The following is a 26798-nucleotide window of genomic DNA, read 5'->3' as shown; positions in this document are numbered from 1 at the left end:
ACATGTTTGTATCTTGCCGATAAAAATCTTTTTCAATGATAATGAGGAGCTTCAAAAAAAAAAAAAAAATAAAATAAAATCTAGTCTTCTATTCCAATGAAATTGACGAAACGGATAGCGATCTTGAAATCTGTATGATGAAGTACGTTATCTCAGAGTGTTCGTAGTCAATGCGACATCCGGACATGGATTTTATGCATGCGCAAAATCACATTAGACGCTATACCTTAACAATATTCAATTTAAAACCGAAAACGCGATGAAAATTCAGTAGAGTTAACGAGTAACTACTACTAATATGTATCTCAAATTGTTGTACAGCTTTATATAGTGTTGTTCTTGTGGTGTCACCGCCAGACACCACACTTGCTAGGTGGTAGTTTTAAATCGGCCGCGGTCCACTAGTACATGTCGGACCCGCGTGTCGCCACTGTGTGATCGCAGACCGAGCGCCACCACAAGGCAGGTCTCGAGATACGGACTAGCACTCGCCCCAGTTGTACGGACTACGTAGCTAGCGACTATACTGACGAAGCCTCGCTCATTTGCCGAGCAGATAGTTAGAATAGCCTTCAGATAAGTCCATGGCTACGACCTAGCAAGGCGCCATTAGTAACATTGCATGTATCTATGGAGCCTCACTTATATTGTCAATAGCGATGTACCAAGGATGGAATAAAGTTAAGTATTCCAGAAGCTACGTACTTTTCTTTATAACATTCATTACGTATCCTGTTACAGACCTATAACTTGCCTGCTAAACGCGTGCCATTCGGCTACTTCCGTGGCGTGGCTGTCTTGCTACGCCACAACACTTCTGACAGAAGTTCAAGACATCGACGAGTCCGAAATCTTCTCGCGATTTTCTCCGCTTTTCTTTGACAGTCACTGAGTTAACGCAGGTGTTTTACGCGCGTTCACTCTCGTGAAGAAACTGTGTGCTTTGCGAGCCAATTAAAACCGACAAGGCCACTGGAGAGTGCAAATCACGTTAACCAGTTCGTCCCGAGTGGCGGATGTCCCGTCTACGTCCACGTCAACGTTAGCTGCCTCGTCCCGTGTGAGGACGGCTGAAGGCGAGAGCGCCCCGTGCGGTCCACGCTAACATGTTGTTGCAGACTGTGGCTACCGGTTGCATTATTACAATGGCGCGCATTACAATGCCACACTTTAAATACGCTTCATTCAAAACTGTTCAAAACACTGAGTTACTATAAGCTTATTATGCTAATGCGGCCGTATGGGAACAGCGTGTGTGTTAATATAATGTATCTTCTTTTGAATCATCTACAGTGTCATTACCTACCTTGCGTATATTTCCTCCAAGAAGTTCCTACAGAAGGACGTTATAAACCCCATCAGTCTTCATGTGGCATTGCGGACATTACCGTTGTTTCCGGTCAGAAGGCAGCACGACAAATGACGAAGAAAAATACTGATCAGCAATATACGTAATATCCGGTAACAGAAGAACCTATTAGACACGAGGGCCATCAACTGCCATCATTTCCCGTAGCTCACGAAACTTTAGCACTAGCGCTGAAGAATGTTGACGCAACTGGCGAAGACCCAATCACCACAGACACGAGAATAGATGCCAAGTAAACAGTGGGAGCTGTTTACACGTGCGTCACGAAATGATATGTTTATTTGCTCTTCAGGCAACACCTCCGCCGAAACGGATTAAATTGTTGATATTATTTTTGTAGTATCCGGAAATCCTGCCAGTGGAAATATTACACAACGCGTGTAAGTAGTCCCGGGAGGGAAATGTGAAACAATGGAGCACCAGTAAAACTCACAGGAAAAGAAATTTAAGTGTCTCATATTGCTTACTCAAAAGTTTAAATTATTCAGTGCTGATGGCAGGGTTCAGTTTCAATTCAAGTGCGTCTGATGCGCGTGAGGTGGCGCTTAACATGGTTTCAAAGTGGATTTCCGTCACGGAAAAATTAGTATCAGTCCACGTGTTACGTTTGCCGGTGAAACAGAAGATTCACGTAAGGAATTTGCTCCGACGATATAATCCTATATTAGCTGTCTGCGTTGTTTGGCCGTCGTAATAGCCCTGATTTAGATTTTCCATTGTAGTTCTATTTCCGTGAACTACCATTGGCCAATACAGCCTTGGTTTCTTATGTAAGATTGCGTCATCTTCTTTCTCGCTGTTGCCAACTCTGAGTGACTTTTTTATCTTTCATTCCCTCACATAAAAACTGAGGGGACAAAGAATGCTGATCAATCTTCTGGATTGTGTAGTCGAGGTCCATGGAACTTATTCGTTCGATTCCCGGCGGTGTCAGGGGTTTTCTCTGCCTCGTGATGACTGGGTGTCGTGTGATGTCCTTAGGTTAGTTAGGTTTAAGTAGTTCTAAGTTCTAGGAGACTGATGACCATAGATGTTAAGTCCCATAGTGCTCAGAGCCATTTGAACTTATTCGTTCCCGGCCGTGAAATCTTTCATTTCTTGAATTAAAGAGCTGTTCGTCCTGGAACCTTGAAGCCGTAATAACACGACACGCTAATCAACTAGATGATTAGCTTGAACACTCGGTGCTTTAGTAGCGGTCCGATTACCCGCGATATGTGTTTACCTTCATCCGACACGACAATGGGTTCGCCGATCCACTGACGTTCTTCAGACACACAAGCTTCGGACGGAGGCAAAAACACTAAATCACAGAGACAGCAGAAAAAGGTGTAGAGGTCTGTTTCCTTGGAACTCCTGAAACCAGTCACATATCGGTTCTGAGAGCCGGTAGGCTCTTATTCTGTTCCCTAAACGACATGGCGGAACAGTATCGAATGGCTTCCGGTAGTCTGGAAACGCGGCATCCAATTCGCGCCGCTCTTCGCTGCGCATTGGATCTCGTGGACAACAGATTAAGCTGAATTTCGTTAGATCTGTTTGCGGAATCCATTCTTATTTTTAAAGAAGAAATTTCCGTTCTCCATAAATGTCGTAACACATGAGTTATTATTGCAGGTGACAATTACAAATCTGTTTTTTCGAATTTCTTGAGTAACGTTTCAAAAAATAACAGTTACAAGACCAACTGAAACGTTCCCTTAGAAAAATTATGAATAACTGTGCTAGTAAACTACTACGTTATTTGATACAAAGACAGCTGAGTAAAACTGAACGTACTCAGACAGCTCTCTCTTCACTTGTTCTGATCATCACACAATATTTTTAGCGCAACGCAATCTGACTTTCAAAAATCCCTACAAAAGAATGGCCCTGACTAACAATAACCTATACCTTTCATGAATCGCTTACCTAACAAAAATCTTCTCGAACTACTGCAATACAGCGAGCGCCAATACTGCCAGCTGAATAAAAGATTCTAACTACTGAAGGCACTAATTACGGACAGGAATAGTTAGCAAATGAAAGATTTTTATAGACAACAAACAATGTATATACCTTACTAATGATCAAAAATCATCATATATATATATATATATATATATATATATATATATATATATATATATATATATATATATATATATATATAAAATCTCAATTCATGACATCCATCTTTACATATTTCCTTTTTCTGGCGGACACACGTCCAGATCGTCCGCTAATTGTAACCTCTCAAAACTGGCATCTCTCTCTCTCCACATCCACCACTACCGGCGGCTCACCTCCAACTGCCCAACGCTACGCGCTATTCACCTCCAGCTGCTCAACACTACACAAACGAATATTCCAACAATGAGTCCAACCAGCCACAAACTGTACACAACACATTCAGTGATTTTCATACAGAGCGCTACGTGGCGTTACCAACATAAAAACCTAAACAGCCTACTTACACAACTACACATCTCTTTGCGTGACAAAGACTGTACGAAAAGAAGAACTACGCATATCTCCTACATTTTATTGATGGCGGAGGTAAAAGTGACCTTCAGCAATCAACAGTGCCATTGTTGGTCGATCCCAATAGTGTAGATTTTGTTTTCATTCTGGAATTACAACTGAATTACTTTCATGACAACGTGTATTGCTCTTACAACGACACGTCACTCGATGTTGCTAACCGATGAATGTTAGTATGTAGTGTTGTTCAGCAGTTAAGTATCGAACTACGTATCTATAAAGTGGGGTTCCTTTCGGACGTGGATCCTGCCTTAGGTTCTTAGGGAAGGAAGCGAGGGGGGTCACGGGAACAAACGGAGATTAGGGTTTAACAAGGGAAAGATCAAATCTGGCATGACAAAACTCATCCTGAAATTTTTGTGGTGGATGAATACAACGAAAGAAATGCACCATCAGAATCTCAACTGCTTAGACGTATGCAATTATTATTTACAAATTGTTGAAGTTACTCTTTTTTGTCGCACGAAGAACCGCGTAAGACAGCGGTTTGTTCAATCCCCCCGCCCCCCGCCTAATCCGGAGTGACACAAACGAAATTAAAGCACCTAAACAATACAAAACATATCACGTATCATTAATGTTTTGAATAAGAGGGTATTTTTAAAAAGTACTTGCATTGCATCTTAGCAACTAAAATTTTGACAGGGTCTTTCTTTCGGTGTATTCTTCCTGTATATAAAAAAAATTTAGGACATCTTTCGACATGTCGTACTGGCCCATTTCCTTGTAAGTCCCATTAAGAACGAGGTTATTAAGGGTGGAGCACTAGCTCGTTGGATGGGGTAGACAATCGGCCATGACCTTTGCCCTTTCCGAGGTACCAACCCAACATTTGCCTGGAGCGATTTAGGAAAATCACGGAAAACCTAAAACTGAATGGCTGGAGGCAGAGCTGAACAGTCGCCCTCCCAAATACAAATCCAATGTGCTAGCCACTGAGCCACCTCACCTCAGTGAGCGTCAACGGTTGTTACATTCTCTTCCTCCCTCCCCCCACCCCCCCTCCTCCCGCAACTCAAATTTAACTTGGTGCACTCCCACTTTAATGTGCCACAGATGCTTACGATTGTAATAACAATAAAACTTACGAAAGTGTTTAATAATAATAATACCACATATACTGCCCTCCATAAGTTTGAAATACCAAGTGACTATGGGTAATGGAAAGGAAATACATAATGAAATTGCCTTTTATTCTTTTCTAAATGTTTATTAAGCTCCAATGATACGTAAGTAAATGCAACTAATCATAGATTCCTCAAAACAGCCATCCTTTTTCGATAATCGCTGCCTTGCATACTCTCGACATGCTACAGGTCAATTTTGCCAGGGTTTCCATCCTTGCAGCTGCTCCTCCCAGAGGTATGTCCCACTCATGATTCCCCATTTTCGGATCCTCCTGTCCAGCTCATCCCATTGTAGCCCGATTGGGCTACAGTCAGGGGACTAGGGAGACCAATACATGTTTTTCAAAATTTTCTGAACGTCTAGAGACTTCACATTTCACACAAGCCAGGTGTATGTTTCGGGTCATTGCCCTGTTGCAAGACAAACTCTTTCCCAACGAGATGCAAACCAGATGTTTTGGCATGTCGTTTGAGAATAGCATGATAATCCTTTTGGTTCATTTTTCCATTTACTTTTGCCAAATCTTCGTCTTTATTCCCTCCAAAAGATCCCCATACCATCACATAACTCCCTCCATGCTTCACAGTGGGAATTACTCACTGAGCATTCAAGCGTCCATGAAGTAAATTACATACGAATTGAAGGAGTTCACTTGCAAATACTTCGAACTTGGTGTCATCAGAAAATAAGTCGCGCGGCGTAGCCGCGCAGTCTGGGGCGCCTTGTCACGGTCCATGCGGCTCCCTCCGTCGGAGGTTCGAGTCCTCCTTCGGGCATGTGTGTGTGTGTGTGTGTGTGTGTGTGTGTGTGTGTGTGTGTGTGTGTGTGTTGTCCTTAGCGTAAGTTAGTGTAAGTTGGATCAAGTAGTGTGTAGGCTTAGAGACCGATGACCTCAGCAGTTTGGTCCCATAAGACCTTACCACAAATTTCCAGAATCAGCAAATAAGACTCTTTCCTGACACCCTGTTGTATAATGCTGGTGTATCGTAGCCCACTGAGCATTTTATTCTCGTTAACAGGGCGCAACAGTGGTTTGGTTCAAATGGTTCAAATGGCTCTGAGCACTATGAGACTAAACATATGAGGTCATCAGTCCCCTAGAACTTAGAACTACTTAAACCTAATTAACCTAACGACATCACACACATCCATGCCCGAGGCAGGATTCGAAGCTGCGACCGTAGCGGTCGCGCGGTTCCATGCTGAAGCGCCTAGAACCGCTCGGCCACCCCGGCCCGCCAACAGTGGTTTCCTTGCTACTACATAACCAAGGAGGTTATTTTCTGCCAGGCGCCGTCTCGTGGTTTACCCACTGGTGCATCCCTAGCTGTGTTTAGGTCAGCATTCAATTCACTGACAGTTTTGAACATACACCGCTCAACAAAAGTTTGGAAAACTACCGTATAATGTAGTCTACAATACTAGACGGCTCACTGACCTAGGCACTTCATGCATTATCCAGTCAGAGCCCATATACGGGACGGTGTTTTCTACTGCCGTGTTTTGTGGCCGTTTCCCAGTTACGTAAATACACCGCTGCCGCAGCGACACACGGCCAATAGCTCAGTATCAACAGCAGCTTCATTCAGTTTGTGTTGAGCACTGCAATAACATCAGACGTAGAGGCACACAACACTTTGACAGAATCAGAACAGTAGCTTTACTTTTAGCACATCATACACAGCAAGGTGTTGCCGATCGGTTACGTGTCACTCAAAGTGGTGTGCCTAAGATGTGGAGGAAGTACAGAGAGACTGAAAATGAGAACGATAGACCTCGCAATGGTCGTCCTCCTATGACAACACTAATGCAGGATCGTTTCCGCCAACTATCGGCCCGAATGCGCCCAACTTCAGCAGCCAGAAATGCTGGATATGACTTCTCCTAGGCAACAGGGATTCATATCTCAGACCGAACAGTGCGTAGAACACTGCAACCGCACGGGATTAGCCGAGCGGTCTCAGGCGCTGCAGTCATGGACTGTGCGGCTGGTCCCGGCGGAGGTTCGAGTCCTCCCTCGGGTGTGTGTGTGTGTGTGTGTGTGTGTGTGTGTGTGTGTGTGTGTGTGTGTGTGTGTGTGTGTGTGTGTCCTTCGGATAATTTAGGTTAAGTAGTGTGTAAGCTTAGGGACTGATGACATTAGCAGTTAAGTCCCATAAGATTTCACACACATTTGAACATTTTTGAACACTGCATCAAGGTGGTCTTCACTACAGAAGACCAATGGGAAGTTTTGCACTGAACCAATAGAACCGACGCCGTCGAAGGACCTGGGCTCTTGCACATTAACACTGGATCATTCAAATGGTTCAAATGGCTCTGAGCACTATGGGACTTAACATCTGTGGTCATCAGTCCCCTAGAACTACTTAAACCTAACTAACCTAAGGACATCACACACATCCATGCCCGAGGCAGGATTCGAACCTGCGACCTAGCAGTCGCGCGGTTCCGGACTGAGCGCCTAGAACCGCGAGACCACCGCGGCCGGCACACTGGATCATTACAGAATTGAGTAATGTCATGTTTGCTGACGAGACCAGGATTGGTTCGCGACCGGACACTAGACGTGGTGGGTTTGGAGAAGCGTTGGACGACACCAGGAACTTCGATACGTTCAGGAAGTCCACCGGTTTGCAGGTGGAAGTGTAATGTTCTGGGTGTCAATGATGATGCGATGTCGGAGCCCTCTAATTCCCATCCACGGCAATTCCTGGTTCCCCGATAAATCCAAGAGGTCCTAGAAACGATTGTAAGGTCCTACAGACATGAACTCGGCGACAACTCCTTCCTGGTCGATGGCAATTCAAGATCCTAACATACTCTAACGGTGTCCCGGTATCTTCAGAGACGCAGCATCAACCGAATGCCTTGTTCAGGACAGTCCCCAGACATGAATGCAACTGAGGATGCAAGGGGCCTGTTGAAGGTGGCCACTGCACAGCGTCCGAATCCATCTGACACTCACTCTTCAGGACCTCCCTGAAGCTGCCATTGAGGAGTGGGACATCACACCCCCAGATGAAATTGGTGGTCCCATTCTGTGCACGCCTTGCCGACTGGAAGCACTCATCCGTGTTCGGGGAGGACGTACTCACTATTAAAGACTGATGATCATCATGTGATAAAGATTTCAGCTGTTTTTGTTTTCAAGATGTACGCTTAGGAGAGAGCCTGCTTTGTTTTTTAACAATTTTTTGTAACTGACCAAAATCGTTCTTGTTTCCACTAGGAATTATGTTCATTTTGTTAATATATTGTTGTACAAACCTCAGTGTGTGTACTATAAGAGGTCATTGTACTAACTGTATGATATTCCGAAGTTTTGTTGAGGTGTGTATTACGTGTACTGGTCACTACCAAGTACTTTTCTTAGCGTTCTGATATTTTCCTGGGTGATCCTGAGTGAGGACGATTGCCATAGGAGCCTGTATCTCGATGCTGGTGTATGGTCTCGACAACAGCTGCCTTATTGGTTCAGAGTGATTAGCTTTACTCGTGAATCATAATGAATATTGCGCTTTGGGGCCATTTTCAATTACTTTCTCTGCGTGTACTACCTTCTTTCGCCATATGTCCTACTTCCAAACAAACGGAAACAAGTGCTGAACTGTAAACAACGTACCTTTACACAGTCGTGCCGTTTACCAGCGCTACCTGGCGTGTTTAGTGGAACTACTTGGATAGTTAAAGGCTGTTATGCAAGACACAGCAATGCCAGTATGTATCGACATGATGGTATATGTACAATAACGATCTGTACAACACTGAACGTTTCATTATTAATCGTTATTTGAGCGTACTTTTCAGTACTCTAATAACTCAAATAGATCACTCCCATCATGTTCCTTTGTAATACGCAGCATGCTGTTTCCAAATTTATGGAGGAAAGTATGTCTTTAGTTAAACTTACAACAATGTAATTCAGGAAACCGTTAGTCGAAAATTTTGAGAAGGACATGCCTCCAGGAGCTACAGTAGTAAAGACCTCTCACAACTGTAACATAAAATTTTACACAGCATGAAGCCGAAGTGGAATTCGCCATTATCAGCATTTCACTTAGGACTAAGACTGAACACAGGTCTAGAAATGGCTATGCGAGCTTGTGAATAAAGGAAATGATGTTTCTTTCGGTTGTTTCCGTCCATGTTACGGAAGACATTCCTTCTGTTATTTTTAGAGTTCAGTAAATCAATCGGTAAAAAAGGAAGTCCTATAGCATCACTTCGTTGTCCGTCTATCTGCAGGTCTGTTTGTCTGTCCGTCAGACTACTAATACACTTTTCTCTGAAGAATGGGCACAGGTATCAAGTTGAAATTTATGTCAGGTACGAAGGTCTACAGTAGCTTGGCTGTGTTTATAATTTAAGTGTCAAAGCAGTCAAAAGAATTTCTGTCACATATTTCAATGCTCACAGATTTACTCATCAAAACCTTTAGGCAGAGGCAGGAAAATTTCGAAAAAACGATAACGCGAAAAATAAAACTAAATTAGCACTTTTCAGCGAAATAAGGCAAAATCGGCGATTTTTACGAGATATCGTGAAATTTGCATTTTTGCCGTATAAAAATTCTATAAAGGTGAGGATGACAGTTTATTAATATTCGTCTCTGATAATTATTCAATTTTAAAACTGCGTTTTGACTTCTAGTCAGTATCCATAACTAACAGACTAGCTACTGAATGTCAAAATCGAATACACTTAAAATGATAGTTCACTTCCTGTGTAGCTAACTTCTATGAAATGACGGAAGCGGCAACTATTTTGGTAAAAAAGACACCGAATCTGGCAAAGAACCATGGAATTTGGCAAAAAATTATAACGAATTTCTCAAAAAAACTAAAATTTTAGATAAAATACGAAGCTTAGGAAAAAACTGTCGAATTTGGCAAAAAAATAACATCGAATTCAGTAAAAAAGTACAATGAATTTGCAAAAAATTTAACTGATATGGGTAAAATAAAACCGAATTTGGGAAGAAATAACGTTGGATTTGGCAAAAAAGTAACACGGAATATGGTAAAAAAATACACGCTGAATTTGGTAAAAAAAATTGCACTTCATGTAGGAAAAAAGCAACACTGGATAAGGCAAAAAATATAAACTAATTTGGCAAAAAATGTCACCGGCTTTTGCAAAAGTAACACCGAATTTTGCTATAAAATAAAACGATTTTTTTTCTGTCCCTCCCCGTAGGATACTCCCCGTTGATTAGATTAATGGCTCTGAGCACTATGGGACTTAACTGCCGAGGTCATCAGTTCCCTAGAACTTAGAACTACTTAAACCTAACTAACCTAAGGACATCACACACGTCCATGCCCGAGGCAGGATTCGAACCTGCGAAAATAGCGATCGCGCGGTTCCAGACTGTAGCGCATAGAACCGCTCGGCCACTCCGACCGGCGATTAGAATCATGAAATTTGACAAGAAGCAACCTTCCACAGTACAGATAAAGGAAAAAGTCTGAAAACTGTTGATTTGTAATTATATCACATAATATAATGAAGCCTTTCACGACCGAATGTCATAGGTGCTGACTGAGTTGCTTGGGCTGTGTGGCCGCGGTCGGAAAAACTTTTCGGTTCCTGGCGTTTCGGCCAGAGCTGGTCGGATATTTCCGGAGGTGCCCCTGGCGACGCTGAGTCTTGCAGGCTCTTACGCTCATTCATATTCATCTCTCCATTAAGTATCATATAATTAATGTGTTGTAAATATAATGCGTTAATGTTTCCATCAAACATCAGTTTATTCAAAACAAGCTCTTTAAAGTGTAATACATCGGAGGTATAGGGCCGATTAGAAATAGTCAGGTGGGCGAGATCGTTTGGCTGCACGACGCAGAAGGCATATTGAGCAATTTTCTCTTTGCTATCTCCCGACCTACGAGAAAATTGATTATTACAGATTTTTTGAAAGAAATCTCTTCCAATTATTCCTTTATTTTACACACTCATGATTTCGGCTATGTAGCCATTCTCAAGTAGATATTGAAATATTAAAATATGCCTTCTCTGTGACACGTCATCATCGAAAAAAAAAACTATGACAAGTTACAGGTCAGACACATTTATCATTTCATCATGCACTTGAAAATGACTACAAATCCGAAATCATAACTGTGTAAAACAAACGAACAGTTAACAGTCAAATAGTGGAAATTTCTTTAAAAAATTCTATATGACTATGGTCCCCCACAAAGGAAAGAATATTACTGGCGTTTATAGTGGTAAATATAATGTACTTTCACGTGGTTCAGGGTGTTTTGTTGATTTCATGTATATTTTTCGAGTTTTATGGGGTGGAAGTGGGCGTTTTTGGTATTTGCGCACAAGGGCCAAAAAGTTGCTCTTTTCAGTGCGCTCTAGCGCAAACACCGCTCACCAGAAAATCAAACCCGACTAGCGCATTTTGTAGGAAATTTCGTTAACTTTAATTCTGTACTAAACGATCACCTTCGAAAACGCATAGTTCGAGAAATAAGCAAAAAACTGAAGAAAGAGCGAAAATATATATGTTTTTTGCGCTTTTCGTTATGGAGTCGACGTCCTACAAGGCAGCAAACATGAAATTCGGATTCAGCACCCTAAAAACCATAGAGAACCGTTGAGAAAAATACTTCCGCAAATTTGTTATGGAAAACCACCACTTCAATGGGCTAATATTAGAGGATATCAAAAACAGAATTATTATTAGGTTCATACATACCTTTCACTTGCTGTAACAGCTGCAAAGGCACTGCTGACTTTCTGTTGTTTCCTTTCTCCAACAGTTCCGTGAGTGCTGGTGTTTTTAAATAATTTGGACGTGTCGCTAGAAACAGTTTTAAAACATTGTTTGCATTTTGCCGCGATATCAGCCATTTCGGTAAAATACGTTCCATACTTCAGTTTTCGGCGGCGCTATGTCACAACTAAAGCTAAAAACCTTTTAACAAGAAGCACGCACTATACACCTGGAAACCACAACAGACAATATGGCTGACAAAACAGATGAGCAGGCCTGGCGGACGAAGCGCAGTGCGGCGGCGTAAGGCAATTCCACAGATGCAAACTCTTACTCACCCGCTGCTCGGATATACAGGTAAAATCGACTCAATACAAATATTTTTTCCCACATGGTATAAGAGTTGGCAGAATGATTCGGCTCTAAAAGTACTTGGTATCGAAGCAAAAGTACGAAATACTTAATTGTATTTACTTGTATCGGAACATCCTTACCTATGACGTCTTCCTTTCAGTGGTCAACGTAAGGGGGTAGACCAGGGTTACGCTGGATTTTGAAACCAATATTCCTGATTTTTTCTACAATAAAATAACAAATTACAGAACTAACTTTAGACCTTTATTGTACACCCTCAAGACAGTATCACGTACTTGTTTAAGTGAAAAGCGTGGCAACCATCGATGAAACGTCTTAGCGGAGTGAGAGGGCGGTTGGTGAGAGTTGTGATTAGATTAGATTAGATTAGATTAGATTAGATTAATACTAGTTCCATGGATCATGAATACGATATTTCGTAATGATGTGGAACGAGTCGAATTTTCCAATACATGACATAATTAGGTTAATTTAACAACATACTTAAGTTAATATAACAACTTTATTTTTTTGTGTTTTTTTGTTTTTCTTTATTTTTTATTTTTATTTTTTTATTTTTTTTCAATATTTTTGTTTTTTTTCTTTTTTTTCTTAATTTATATCTAAAAATTCCTCTATGGAGTAGAAGGAGCTGTCATTCAGAAATTCTTTTAATTTCTTCTTAAATACTTGTTGGTTATCTGTCAGACTTTTGATACTATTTGGTAAGTGACCAAAGACTTTAGTGCCAGTATAATTCACCCCTTTCTGTGCCAAAGTTAGATTTAATCTTGAATAGTGAAGATCGTCCTTTCTCCTAGTATTGTAGTTATGCACACTGCTATTACTTTTGAATTGGGTTTGGTTGTTAATAACAAATTTCATAAGACAGTATATATACTGAGAAGCTACTGTGAATATCCCTAGATCCTTAAATAAATGTCTGCAGGATGATCTTGGGTGGACTCCAGCTATTATTCTGATTACACGCTTTTGTGCAGTAAATACTTTATTCCTCAGTGATGAATTACCCCAAAATATGATGCCATATGAAAGCAATGAGTGAAAATAGGCGTAGTAAGCTAATTTACTAAGATGTTTATCACCAAAATTTGCAATGACCCTTATTGCATAAGTAGCTGAACTCAAACCGTTTCAGCAGATCATCAATGTGTTTCTTCCAATTTAATCTCTCATCAATGGACATACCTAAATATTTGGAATATTCTACCTTAGCTATATGCTTCTGATTAAGGTCTATATTTATTAATGGCGTCATACCATTCACTGTACGGAACTGTATGTACTGTGTCTTATCAAAATTCAGTGAGAGTCCGTTTACAAGGAACCACTTAGTAATTTTCTGAAAGACAGTATTGACAATTTCATCAGTTAATTCTTGTTTCTCAGGTGTGATTACTATACTTGTATCATCAGCAAAGAGAACTAACTTTGCCTCTTCATGAATATAGAATGGCAAGTCATTAATATATAATAAGAACAACAAAGGACCCAAGACTGACCCTTGTGGAACCCCATTCTTGATAGTTCCCCAGTTTGAGGAATGTGCTGATCTTTGCATGTCATTTGTCAGCCTAGAGCCTAGAACAAAAAAAACTGGTGTTACTGTCTAACGTAGTACGTAGGGATATTTACAAAATGGTTATTAACAAAATGGCGGCACTTTGAAGTAAAAATCCATTTTTTTGCAAAATATCAATAAAAATCGTGCATCAAAAAGCGAAATTAAAATATAACGCAAAAATCCTACGTACTACAGTGAAGAAAACGACGACGCACAGGTTACAAAAAGGGATAATGTGATTTCATGAGTTATATTTCCCACCAACTTGAAAAATTTTGTTTCGAAAACACAAGCGTTTAAAGTTTGAGCTTGTGTCTCAATAATTAATCTGAACAAACCTTTAATCAGTAATACCAGCAACATACACTTGGCATTTCTTTCGTTGATATCTAAACACTCTCATTTTGATGAAAGTAGATCGACTTCCTGGCTTCCCTTTATGAATATAAGAGTTTTTTTGCACGATTGGCTTTGCATTTCGAATCTTCTCGATCCGTCTAAATACGTTTGTTTGTCGTTTTCAAGCACTCACTTTTTGCTTCGTATAAGAAACAAGCGAAATGACAAGTTAAGCGTACGCGAAACAAGCACGTCTAGACTGTGTACTATAAACGAAACACGTTACGAAGAGAAATCTTGTTGAGAATAGTATAGCGTGGGGCAAATAAAACTGACACGGAGGACAGAGTTACAGGGTACAAAGGAACACAGGAAAGGAAAGGAAATATAAGACTAAGCTGACTATAGCAGATGTTGAAACTGACCCTATTTATCTCTTGGTACTTTTGGGCCCTGGTCAGAAGTTGCTGACGGCAGATCAAAGCTGGACAGGTGCAATTGCTACAATCTCCATCAGAAATATTCTGCTGCAATTCCTGAAGACAAAGAGGGTTCTTGCGATACGCAGACTTGAGGGCTCCACACGCAAAGTAATGGCACACTGACAGAGCAAGTGAGCTGTGTGGCCAGCTAGGGCCGCGACTAGACTGACCTCTGCTATTAACTCTGTCAGGCCTGAGGATTGTGTAAATGTGTTCCAACGTTCGGCTGGCTTGTAACCTCCCCCTTACTAATAGGCCTATTCTGCTTGGGATATAAAATATGACCGTGGATCGTGTGTATACCTAATGGAATTTTTCTAATTGGATTAGGCCATCTTTCCCGAAGAAGTAATACCGATAAGTAGGGGGAAAGTGTACAACCGATCTTTCTGATAGAAAAATCTACTAAAAAAAGTAATTAAACCGAGCAGGGCTACAATTTGGAAAAATGAAAGTTATTTTGTGCATTCACTCACTAACAACACTGGACAGAAAAGGGGTACCACTGATCATGAATCCAAAAGTTACACTAATGAACGAAAAGGAAATAATTACGGTCGCCAGCCCATTAAGGCGATTACATCCAAAGTCCTGTACAAGATGATGGGAAAGAAAAACATTTATTACTAAACACTGACGTGGCAACTGAAGGTTGGTACGATTTTTGACACTAATTTTAAGTGAGTATGTAATGATAAAGAAAACTGAGAAGTCACTTTTACGTTAAGTTTGTCATTAAATTTTGAAAAGGGCAATCGAGTAATGATTTGAAAATATCCACTTCAACTGTATGTTAGTATTGAACTTCGTTACGTGAACAATGACTTTCAGAGACCTCAACATAACGTCATCAAAGAAATTTAGAGAAAGGCAAGCACTTTTTACTTTGCATTTACTTAATTTTCAAATTGGATTTCATATTATTGTCTGAACAACTGAGCCTTTTTTACTGACTTGAACAAAATTAAATACTAGAATATGTACCAAACCAAACAGCCATGTGCTCCAAGCTATATGTAAAATAAATAAAACTTCAGCACTCTTAATTTGTGCATTTTCTTTAGATTTGGATTTTTTCCAGTGATAGATTCTCAAACTTCGGTTAGCATACAAGATAAAAAAAGGGAACAAGCACACTGCTTGGTAACAATGTCTGGGGGCAATGAGGACAATCGCCCTGAATTTAACTGACTATTATTTAAATAAAGTTCATGAATCAGATCACATTCAGTTGTGCTGCTGGGTTAGCCGTTAATACTTTCTACCAATGAACAGTCTTATTTCAGTGCTGTGCGTTCGACGAAACTCGGAGCCGACGACGAATCTGTGTTGCTGGAACTGCTGCTGTTGTTAAAGACGGTAGCATCTTGTGGGACCACGGCTAATTACAGGAAAGGGCAATTGTAATTAATACAGTCTCTTCCGCCCGTCCACTGTCCTTCCTCCTGCTACTAGTCATCTGGCCGGCGCGCGTACATGATGCCGCCGAAATGGTAGTCTCTACTGTGAGAGCGTTAACACCACACTTCCGCACGCTACAAGCGCTGGAACCCGTCTCTCGCTCTCTCCGCGCTCTGCGCAACAACCCGCTACCCAAAGATTTTACAACGCACGAGCACTGCTATTATCGTTGCTAGTCGATGCAAATAACAATTCCCTTGGCTTTTGCCCAGAGCTTATAAGTTTCACAGTAAAACACAGATAAATACAATAAAACGTCAACAGACACATACGATGAACCAATGTTCTTACTTATTAAAAGAAAGTATTTAAATTACAAATAATTGCATACAGTTTATATCGGTATCAGGTGCCATGCATTCTGTATTTTCGGTGTTACAGGCTGTATGGGCATTTGGTCCATCCTGGTGGAAGTGACTGTAGGTCTTTTCCACCTCCGTCAATGCTACCACAAATTCACGTCAATCGTAACCATTCGTCCGGTCCACTTTTATTTGCCCCACCCTGTATTTTAGTGGATTCTAATGCTATCTTTGTTACTATCCGAAACTAACAGGACCCCTATTCCGTCGGTAACTTTATTGTTTACGTCTGTTGTATATGAGCACTCGAATGCGCCAGACCCTCATTCAGTAAATCGCGGTTTTAACACTTATGGCACACTTTATATACGAATGCGTAGGTGTTTTCTTTCGAAGTGTCCAAAAGAACAGGCATCAGGCGGGATCCGCAAGTGTGATAAACACTACTGTCCATTAAAATTGCTACACCACGACGATGACGTGCTACAGACGCGAAATTTAGCCGACAGGAAGAACATGCTGTGATACGCAAATGATTAGCTTTTCAGAGCATTCACACAAGGTTGGCGCCGGTGGTGACACCTACAACGTGCTGACATGAGGAAAGTTTCCAACCGATTTCTCATACACAAACAGCAGTTGACCGGCGTTGCCTGGTGAAACGTTGTTGTGATGCCTCGTGTAAGGAGGAGAAATGCGTACCATCATATTTCCGACTTTGATAAAGGTCGGATTGTAGCCTATCGCGATTGCGGTTTATCATATCGCGACACTGCTGCTCGCGTTGGTCGAGATCCAATGACTGTTAGCATAATATGGAATTGGTGGGTTCAGGAAGGTAATACGGAACGCCGTGCTGGATCCCAACGGCCTCGTATCAATAGCGGTCGAGATGACAGGCATCTTATCCGCATGGCAGTAACGGATCGTGCAGCAACGTCTCGATCCCTGAGTCAACAGATGGGGACGTTTGCAAGACAACAACCATCTGCACGAACAGTTCGACGACGTTTGCAGCAGCATGGACTATCAGCTCGATGACCATGGCTGCGGTTACCCTTGACGCTGCATCACAGACAGGAGCGGCTGCGATGGTGTACTCAACGACGAACCTGGATGCACGAATTGCAAAACGTCATTTTTTCGGATGAATCCAGGTTCTGTTTACAGCATCATGATGGTCGCATCCGTGTTGGGCGACATCGCGGTGAACGCACATTGGAAGCGTGTATTCGTCGTCGCCGTACTGGCGTATCACCCGGCGTGATGGTATGGGGTGCCATTGGTTACACGTCTCGGTCACCTCCTGTTCGCATTGACGGTACTTTGAACAGTGGACGTTACATTTCAGATGTGTTACGACCCGTGCCTCTACCCTTCATTCGATCCCTGCGAAACCCTACATTTTAGCAGGATAATGCACACCGCATGTTTCAGGTCCTGTACGGGGCTTTCTGGATACAGAAAATGTTCGACTGCTGCCCTCGCCAGCACATTCTCCAGATCTCTCACCAGTTGAAAACATCTGGTCAATGGTGGGCGAGCAAATGGCTCGTCACAATACGCCAGTCACTACACTTCATGAACTGTGGTATCGTGTTGTAGCTGCATGGGTAGCTGTACCTGTACACGCCATCCAAGCTCTGTTTGACTCAATGCCCAGGCGTATCAAGGCTGTTATTACGGCCAGAGGTGGTTGTTCTGGGTATTGATTTCTGAGAATCTATGCACCCAAATTGCATGAAAATGTAATCACATGTCAGTTCTAGTATAATATATTTGTCCAATGAATGCCCGTTTATCGTCTGCATTTATTCTTGGTGTAGCAATGTTAATGGCCAGTAGTGTATATTACGTAAATTTAAATAGGAGAAGGGAGAAGGGAAACTAATGATATCAGTTGTATCGGGACTTCGTGCGGAATGGGTGGCAACGAGTGAACAATGTTTGTTCGTAGCGGACGTCACATGACATCCGTTGAAGTTCTTTGTTGATCCCCTCACTCAGTATTTTTTCATTACAGAGACCAACCTGCGCTCTGACCGAACACGCTGAGCTACCCTGCCGGCGCTTCCAAGGTACTTGCGTTAACCACTGTTAAACACAGTGTTCATCGTAAATGCGCGGACTGTCTCGACACGCTCCACAACCGACTCGCATTCCCACTCAGCGCCGCCTGTCGTATAACTGATTCGCCTCGGTGGGCGGTGAAGCCATAACTGTCAGTGCAGATGCACATTTACGTTCGTCCTCCAGCCGGATCTAAAATTAGCGAGGATGGAGCGCACGAGCGGGGACGTCAGATAGAGGGCGTGGGAATATGCGGCGGCCGAGGAGTAGGATTGTTGATATTTTTTAAAATATCGCTAATCCGATCCATCGATATTAAATAAAATGTCATAATGGCAGCCGATATACCGAGAAAAAGTGTCCATGTATCGACGCAAAAAATATCGACGTACTGACCTATAAAAATATCGGCAACACATTGTAAGTACAGAGTGTTACAAAAAGGTACGGCCAAACTTTCAGAAAACATTCCTCACACACAAAGAAAGAAAATATGTTATGTGGACATGTGTCCGGAAACGATTACTTTCCATGTTAGAGCTCATTTTATTACTTCTATTCAAATCACATTAATCATGGAATGGAAACACACAGCAACAGAACGTACCAGCGTGGCGTATTGTATCACAGCCGTCCACAATACGAACACGAAGAGTCTCTACATTTGGTACCGGGGTTGTTAAGACAAGAGCTTTCAAATGCCCCCATAAATGAAAGTCGAGATGTTTAACGTCAGGAGAGCGTGGACGCCATGGAATTGGTCAGCCTCTACCAATCCATCGGTCACCGAATCTGTTGTTGAGAAGCGTACGCACACTTCGACTGAAATGTGCAGGAGCTCCATCGTGCATGAACCACATGTTGTGTCGTACTTGTAAAGGCACATGTTCTAGCAGCACAGGTAGAGTATCCCGTATGAAATCATGATAACGTGCTCCATTGAGCGCAGGTGGAAGAACATGGGGCCCAATCGAGACATCACCTACAATGCCTGCCCAAAGGTTCACAGAAAATCTGTGTTGATGACGTGATTGCACAATTGCGTGCTGATTCTCGTCAACCCACACATGTTGATTGTGAAAATTTACAATTTGACCACGTTGGAATGAAGCCTCATCCGTAAAGAGAACATTAGCACTGAAATGAGGATTGACACATTGTTGGATGAACCATTCGCAGAAGTGTACCCGTGGAGGCCAATCAGCTGCTGATAGTGCCTGCACACGCTGTGCATGGTACGGAAACAACTGGTTCTCCCGTAGCACTCTCCATACAGTGACGTGGTCAACATTACCTTGTACAGCAGCAACTTCTCTGACGCTGACATTAGGACTATCGTCAACTGCACGAAGAATTGCCTCGTCCATTGCAGGTGACCTCGTCGTTCTAGGTCTTCCCCAGTCGCGAGTCATAGGCTGGAATGTTCCGTGCTCCCTAAGACGCCGATCAATTGCTTCGAACGTCTTCCTGTCGGGACACCTTCGTTCTGGAAATCTGTCTCGATACAAACGTACCGCGCCACGGCTATTGCCCCGTGCTAATCCATACATCTAATGGGCGTCTGCCAACTCCGCATTTGTAAACATTGCACTGACTGCAAAACCACATTCGTGATTAACACTAACCTGTTGATGCTACGTACTGATGTGCTTGATGCTAGTACTGTAGAGCAATGAGTCGCATGTCAACACAAGCACCGAAGTCAACATTATCTTCCTTCAATTGGGCCAACTGACGGTGAATCGAGGAAGCACAGCACCTACCGACGAAACTAAAATGAGCTCTAATATGGAAATTAAGCGTTTCCGGACACATGTACACATAACATCTTTTCTTTATTTGTGTGTGGGGAATGTTTCCTGAAAGTTTGGCCGTACCTTTTTGTAACACCTTGTATACTGCCGGTTTTAGAGCTGTATGTTTAAGTACTGATTTATTATTATATGTTCTGTTCTTCAACAAGCTAGTAGCCTGCTTACGCCCCTCAAAGCAAGAAAATTGAAAAGAAAACGATGCATGTTCACTCATGGCGATAACCACATTGCTAACAATGGTACCTGCATGTAAGTGGCACAATAAAGTTTGTCCGATGGGTCCGTCGTTTGGTTTCGTCACATATCGGATTTGTCCAGATCACTCCACGTCCACTTCCCTGCTTTTTAATTTCTGCAATCGCCAGCTACCTGACAGGTGTAGTGTCAAAACTGCGTGGTGAAGTTAAACGTTGTCAGTTTCTTTTAGTAGCACCGAGCGCCGATTGTGTCAGCATTTCTCCTCACACGTCTCTGCCCAAAGAACAATCTTGTCATTTAGAGTTCTGTTCATGAATCTCAGCAACTGTTTTCTAAGAATGCCGATGTAAAGAAATAGCACACAAGTTGCGTTAAAAACTGATTTTTAAAGCAACCGGTGTGCTATTTCTTCGCATCGGAAATCTCGTTATTCCAATCACACCGCCGCCCTCTAGTGAAATCGGACTACTTCTTTGTGCCACCTATTCTTGCTTCACACAGTCAAAGAGAAAGAATGGACGTGATGAAAGCTCAAAAAGTAGTAAGACTTCTTCACACAATGAAACTAAAATTCTGTTCTATTTCAATTTCAAAAGAGTAATTACAAGCATTTACCGAAAATTGCGAAAAACATAATATTTAAAGGCGAACATTTTAGGCTTTACCGTCACTGTTATTGACATTAAATGAAACAACAAGTTTACTGTTCAAAAAATGGTTCAAATGGCTCTGAGCACTATGGGACTTAACTGCTATGGTCATCAGTCCCCTAGAACTTAGAACTACTTAAACCTAACTAACCTAAGGACAGCACACAACACCCAGCCATCACGAGGCAGAGAAAATCCCTGACCCCGCCGGGAATGGAACCCGGGAACCCGGGCGTGTGAAGCGAGAACGCTACCGCACGACCACGAGATGCGGGCAAAAGTTTACTGTTACCAGTCACCGTTTTATTTATTTCCACGACGCGTTTCAAAGGTTTAAACCTCCATCATCGGTTGGATTTCATTAGTTAGTATGACATTTGTATGTGTGTTGTGTTACGATTTTTTGGAGGAACTTGTAGCTCTCATACAATCACTCTTTCCACCCCATCTCTCTCTCTCACTTTCTCTCACTCTTCCTCTGCTTCTGCCTCCATCCTCTCACATCTGTCTATTAATCCCAATCAAATATTGTTGTTTATGTATAATTCTACTGCTGTAGCCAATATGATTATTGTAGTTAAAGTCTGTAACATCTCAAATGGTTCAAATGGCTCTGAGCATTATGCGACTCAACTTCTGAGGTCATCAGTCGTCTAGAACTTAGAACTAATTAAACCTAACTAACCTAAGAACATCACACACATCCATGCCCGAGGCAGGATTCGAACCTGCGACCGTAGCGGTCGCTCGGTTCCAGACTGCAGCGCCTAGAACCGGTAACATCTCCAAAAAATGGTTCAAATTGTTCTGAGCACTATGGGACTTAGCTTCGGAGGTCATCAGTCCCCTAGAACTCAGGCCGGCTGTAACATTTCAGTTGACTGTTATTAACAAGTATGAGGTTTAAGCCATTTAAACATTTCACCTGATTGTATAAACGAGTATGAAGTTTAAGCTGTTTTAACTTGTCAAAATCGGATTTATGTGCCACCTGAAGTACACACACATCTATTCGACACCTCAAAACAAACAACTCCATATCCTTTAAATAATTATTCTGGAATAATGTTGTTACGATGTATATTCTTTATACTTTGCGATAATGTCTTCTCTTCTGCTATACGAACCTTGCACCCAGCAGATTCCAGACGCCATATTTGTTTACAAATATGACAGTATACATGTGATGTGTTACGACAGCGAAAGGAACCTGTGACCACTGGAGGTACTCTATTTTGCTTATTTTATGTTTACTGTTAGATATCAGAAGAAACCCAAAACCATGTTCTGAAATAGTGTCTTGTTTCTCCACTAGACAGTGCCACAAGTTCCTCCAAAAAGTCGTAACACAACACACACACAAATGTCATACTAACTAATGTAAATCCAACCAATGATGGAGGTTTAAACCTTTGATACGCGGCGTTGAAATAAATAAATCGGTGACTGGTAACAGTAAACTTGTTGTTTCATTTAACAAAAACATAATATAAAATAAAAATATCGGCCGACGGTTTTGCCATATCGGTATCGATATATATGAGATATATCGATAAACATCGTGAGCCAGTGGCGCAGTGGTTAAGGCAGCTGCCAAGTAACCAGAGATCCCGAGCTCGAGTGCCTGTCTGGCATACATTTTTCACTCGTCGCCGCCGATTCCCCACAAAGTTTCCTTGCAACTGGTGTCTAGTTGCATTTCTTTCCTTTCCTCTCTAACCCTTCAGTTTGTATAACACTGTATATGAATGAATTATAAAAAATAGACCCTCTACGGAACATTTTAAGGTAATAAAAAATTAGGCTCAAAAAATTTCTACCCAGGTCTATCCCCTTAAGTGTTCTCGAGTAAAATTAATGACCATAGTTCAGGCGAAAGGGAGTGAAAGCATCCATATGCTGGCTAACGTGTTTCGAGGCAGGAATGCCCACGAAACCCGCTTCCTGCTACGCCAGTGCGACGTCTTCGCTACCGAGAACGGAGTAATGAGGAGCAGGTGCCCCGTCTGGCCCTCATCTGCAGTGCCGAAGTCCGCTCCTCTGCTGCCTCGGGCACTGTTCCTCGTATTGCGAAAGCTGCCTCCAGCTGTCCGCGACCTTTGGGAAAAACCACACGGAGTTCCGATACACCATTCAGCCTGGACGTGCGACTTCCCTTTTTCGTAGTGTAAAGCTGAGAGGCACCCACATGCCTTGCTCGTACTGTGGCATCAAACATTCAGGCCTGCAAGATGAGTGGTCTGCCAAGCGAGTGGATTCAATGACTGATTATGAGCTCTAGTACTCACAATTAAGCTACAAATTATTCTCCTGTTTGCATATTACGCAACGGAAACGGATAACACACATCTGACTATTAGTAATTTACACAACTCTGATTGTTCACTACGCACTGGCAATACCACATTTTCTTTCTTACTCAATGGGTTTGGTCAACACGTGGCCATCGCACTGAATATGATTGGCGCACACATCTTAAATTCTGGATATCATGACTACACAGTATCCGAAGAACAAGGCCACCAATCTTTTTCTGTTCACTATCTTCTTTATTCCGATAGATTCTATTATGATTCAAAGATAATCTAAACACACCATTAGATTTTATACAACAATTACACATGAGAAACTCCGCCCAGTGGCCATGGCTTTACAGCTTTACATTGGTGATTCTCTATCTTATGGTCTCGTAATTATTTAACGCTACAGTGCACTTTCTGGATAGGATGGTGGATCTTTTGCTATATCTCACACTTCGACTCTCACACCCATCATCACGAAAATTTCCTCCAGACCGAGCGGTACAAAAAGGAACATGCATAACCCACTGCCTCTGAACCTACCTTGCTACTCCCGCATGCAAACCACACATACTTAAATTACATGAAATACATCACACTGACAACACAGAATACACCACAAAGAATAGTCACAACGTTAGAATCACTTCACTTTCAGCTTTCCCACTTCAACTAGTATTCATCCTAGTTTCACACGACACTGCCCCACTTAACTTTTCTTTCCTACTATGAACTCTGGAGGATATATGCACGTCTTCCTGTGCAATGCAAGCCAAGTGGCGTTGCTGGATAGACGGCTGACTCACCATGCTTCTCTCTCAGAGTATTAGAGTTTGAATCTAGCGTCACACGGAAACATAACACGCAAAATACTATCAAGATCATAGTTGTCACACACGCGAGTCCTCAACTGATAACCTTGGACGAGTACTTCTCTTTAGCCTTTGTCTCATACACAGACTGAGACTCACACAGTACTCACCACGTGGAAGTACTCGTCTCTAATTTATAGTACACACGCCAGTAATTCAGCTTAACTTTAGCACTCGCAAGTATTTCAACTTATTGCTACACGTGGTTTCATTGTGACCGTTGGTCACTTCCGAAGATTACTACGATCCCCTTATTATTACCTGCCTGTCATTTAATTCTCCCCCCAAAAGTTCCTGAAATAGAGAAATTATTATTCCCAGCTACTCTTAAGTATTTCACATCCATACCATCATCTCCTCTCTTTTGTCTTTACGGAGCACACCTAAGACAGGTCTTACCAACACAAGATCCAGCGCCAAAGTGCTGAAACGTGACCGTTCTTCAGATCATCTCGCACCTCCACCAAGGTGGGGGAGCACCTTGCTACCGTATTGGTCAGCCACATTTCAGGCGCTCAAAGCTCAGGTAAATTTCATCTCTTTGGTTCCACCAAAGGTGACCAAAGGACCGTCTCAAAGATGATCATATATTGCACATTCACTATCTGCGGTTAGCAGACGACCATACATTCATTCATTTCGCAGATCTCACCAAATTGGATATAGGGATTTATTTTGTGGGAGTGCACAAGTGATCAATTAGATAAATTAATGGTCCTTCTTTCCTACACTGGTATCCGGCTTCAGTGTATTAAGTGAAATTGAGTTATTATTACAAAAAATATGTTGTTCTGACAAGAATAACGAAGAATGTTGTACCTATTTTCAATGTCGGGCGGTACTGTACCCTTTCAAAGCAACTCGCAGACTATCACGTAAATTCAATACTCTGTAGCTCGTCGCCTGGACAACCAACTACTGCGCTAAAGAGACAGCGGAGATTTCGTTAATAAACACGCGACCCAGCAATCCAGTGTCAATAAATAACCAACGCAAAGATATTAAGTTTCAAATAACAACAGCACATAATGCTGCAGAGAGTCAAATAAGGCGACCTAGAGTGACCTCGTGAAGAGTTGCACACTAAGTGGCGTGGCCGGCCGCGGTGGTCTAGCGGTTGTAGGCGCTCAGTCCGGAACCGCGCGACTGCTACGGTCGCAGGTTCGAATCCTGCCTTGGGCATGGATGTGTGTGATGTCCTCAGGTTAGTTAGGTTTAAGTAGTTCTAAGTCCTAGGGGACTGATGACCACAGATGTTAAGTGCCATAGTGCTCAGAGCCATTTGAACCATTTTTGAACGAAGTGGCGTGTGCCTCGTCTCTGACAGGCTGAGGGTAGGCAAGGCGACTGTGGGCCAGTAAGCAGGGTGCTTAGCAAGGACGCAGCGGGAATTGGCCAAATGGGTAACAACATAATGTAGGGAAGAAAGTAAAGAAACACATAAAAAATTTCAATTTTTGACTGGAACAAATGTCAACATTGGCTGAGAAATAAATTTAAGTAGTTCCAGTACTTAGTTTTCGAAGAAGGGTTTTGGCAGGTTTCTCATTCTTATCAGGCGAATGCTGGAACTGCTATTTCAAATGGCTCAAATGGCTCTAAGCACTATGGGAGTTAACTTCTGAGATTATCAGTCTCCTAGACTTAGAACTACTTAAACCTAACTAACCTAAGGACATCACATACATCCATGTCCGAGGCAGGATTCGAACCTGCGACCGTAGCAGCAGCGCGGTTCCGGACTGAAGCGCCTAGAACCGCTCGGGTACAACAACCGGCGGAACTGCTGCTGTGACGGCCATTGACAGAATGTTGCTACATAAGGTATGGAATGAATGTGGCAAAATGGTTCAAATGGCTCTGAACACTATGGGACTTTACATCTGAGGTCATCAGTCTCCAAGAACTTAGAACTACTTAAACCTAAATAACCTAAGGACATCACACACATCCATGCCCGAGGCAGCTTTCGAACCTGCGACCGCAGTAGTCGCGCGGTTCCGGACTGAAGCGCCTAGAACCGGTCGGCAACCGCGGCCGGCTGGAATGAATCTGACTATCGTTTGGAATTGTGTCGTGTGACCAGAGGGGCACTCATGGAAAATTTATGGTTGCAAAATCCCAACTTGCTGACATTACGGTTCTGTTCATGCAGTCGTCATACTATACTGGAAAAAAAAAATAGTACACCTGGAAAGACGATATCGATTAAAACCCGATGAAGGCATATATCATTTGGGTGGTAATAGATGTACCGATAAATGGTTTCAAACGCGGTCGCCAACAGATAGCGTGTCTATCCTTTAAAAGGAAATGCCCACAGTCATATGCTCAGTGTGGTACAAACGAGTGAAGCAAGCACGCAACTATGCCACGGAGAATCACTCCTGTTTCCTACAGCCAAATGAGCGATTTTGAAAGGGGTCAAATCGTGTGACAGGATGGTCCTTTCGGAGAATTGCCACACAAGTTGGACGGCTGTGTCGGTTGTGGTCACGTGAACGTTCTCACACTCGTGCAAGCAGGCAAGGAACCATGCCACGGAGAAACACTTGCACTTCCTACAGCCAACTCAGCGAGTTTGAAGGGGATGAAGTTGAGGCCTTCCGAGTGGAGGGATG

The sequence above is a fragment of the Schistocerca americana genome, chromosome 2 (genome assembly GCF_021461395.2).
Source record: "Schistocerca americana isolate TAMUIC-IGC-003095 chromosome 2, iqSchAmer2.1, whole genome shotgun sequence".
In the NCBI taxonomy this organism is placed as follows: Eukaryota; Metazoa; Arthropoda; class Insecta; order Orthoptera; family Acrididae; genus Schistocerca; species Schistocerca americana.
The sequence above is the reverse complement of the archived record's forward strand: the minus strand, read 5'-3'. Positions refer to the sequence as shown.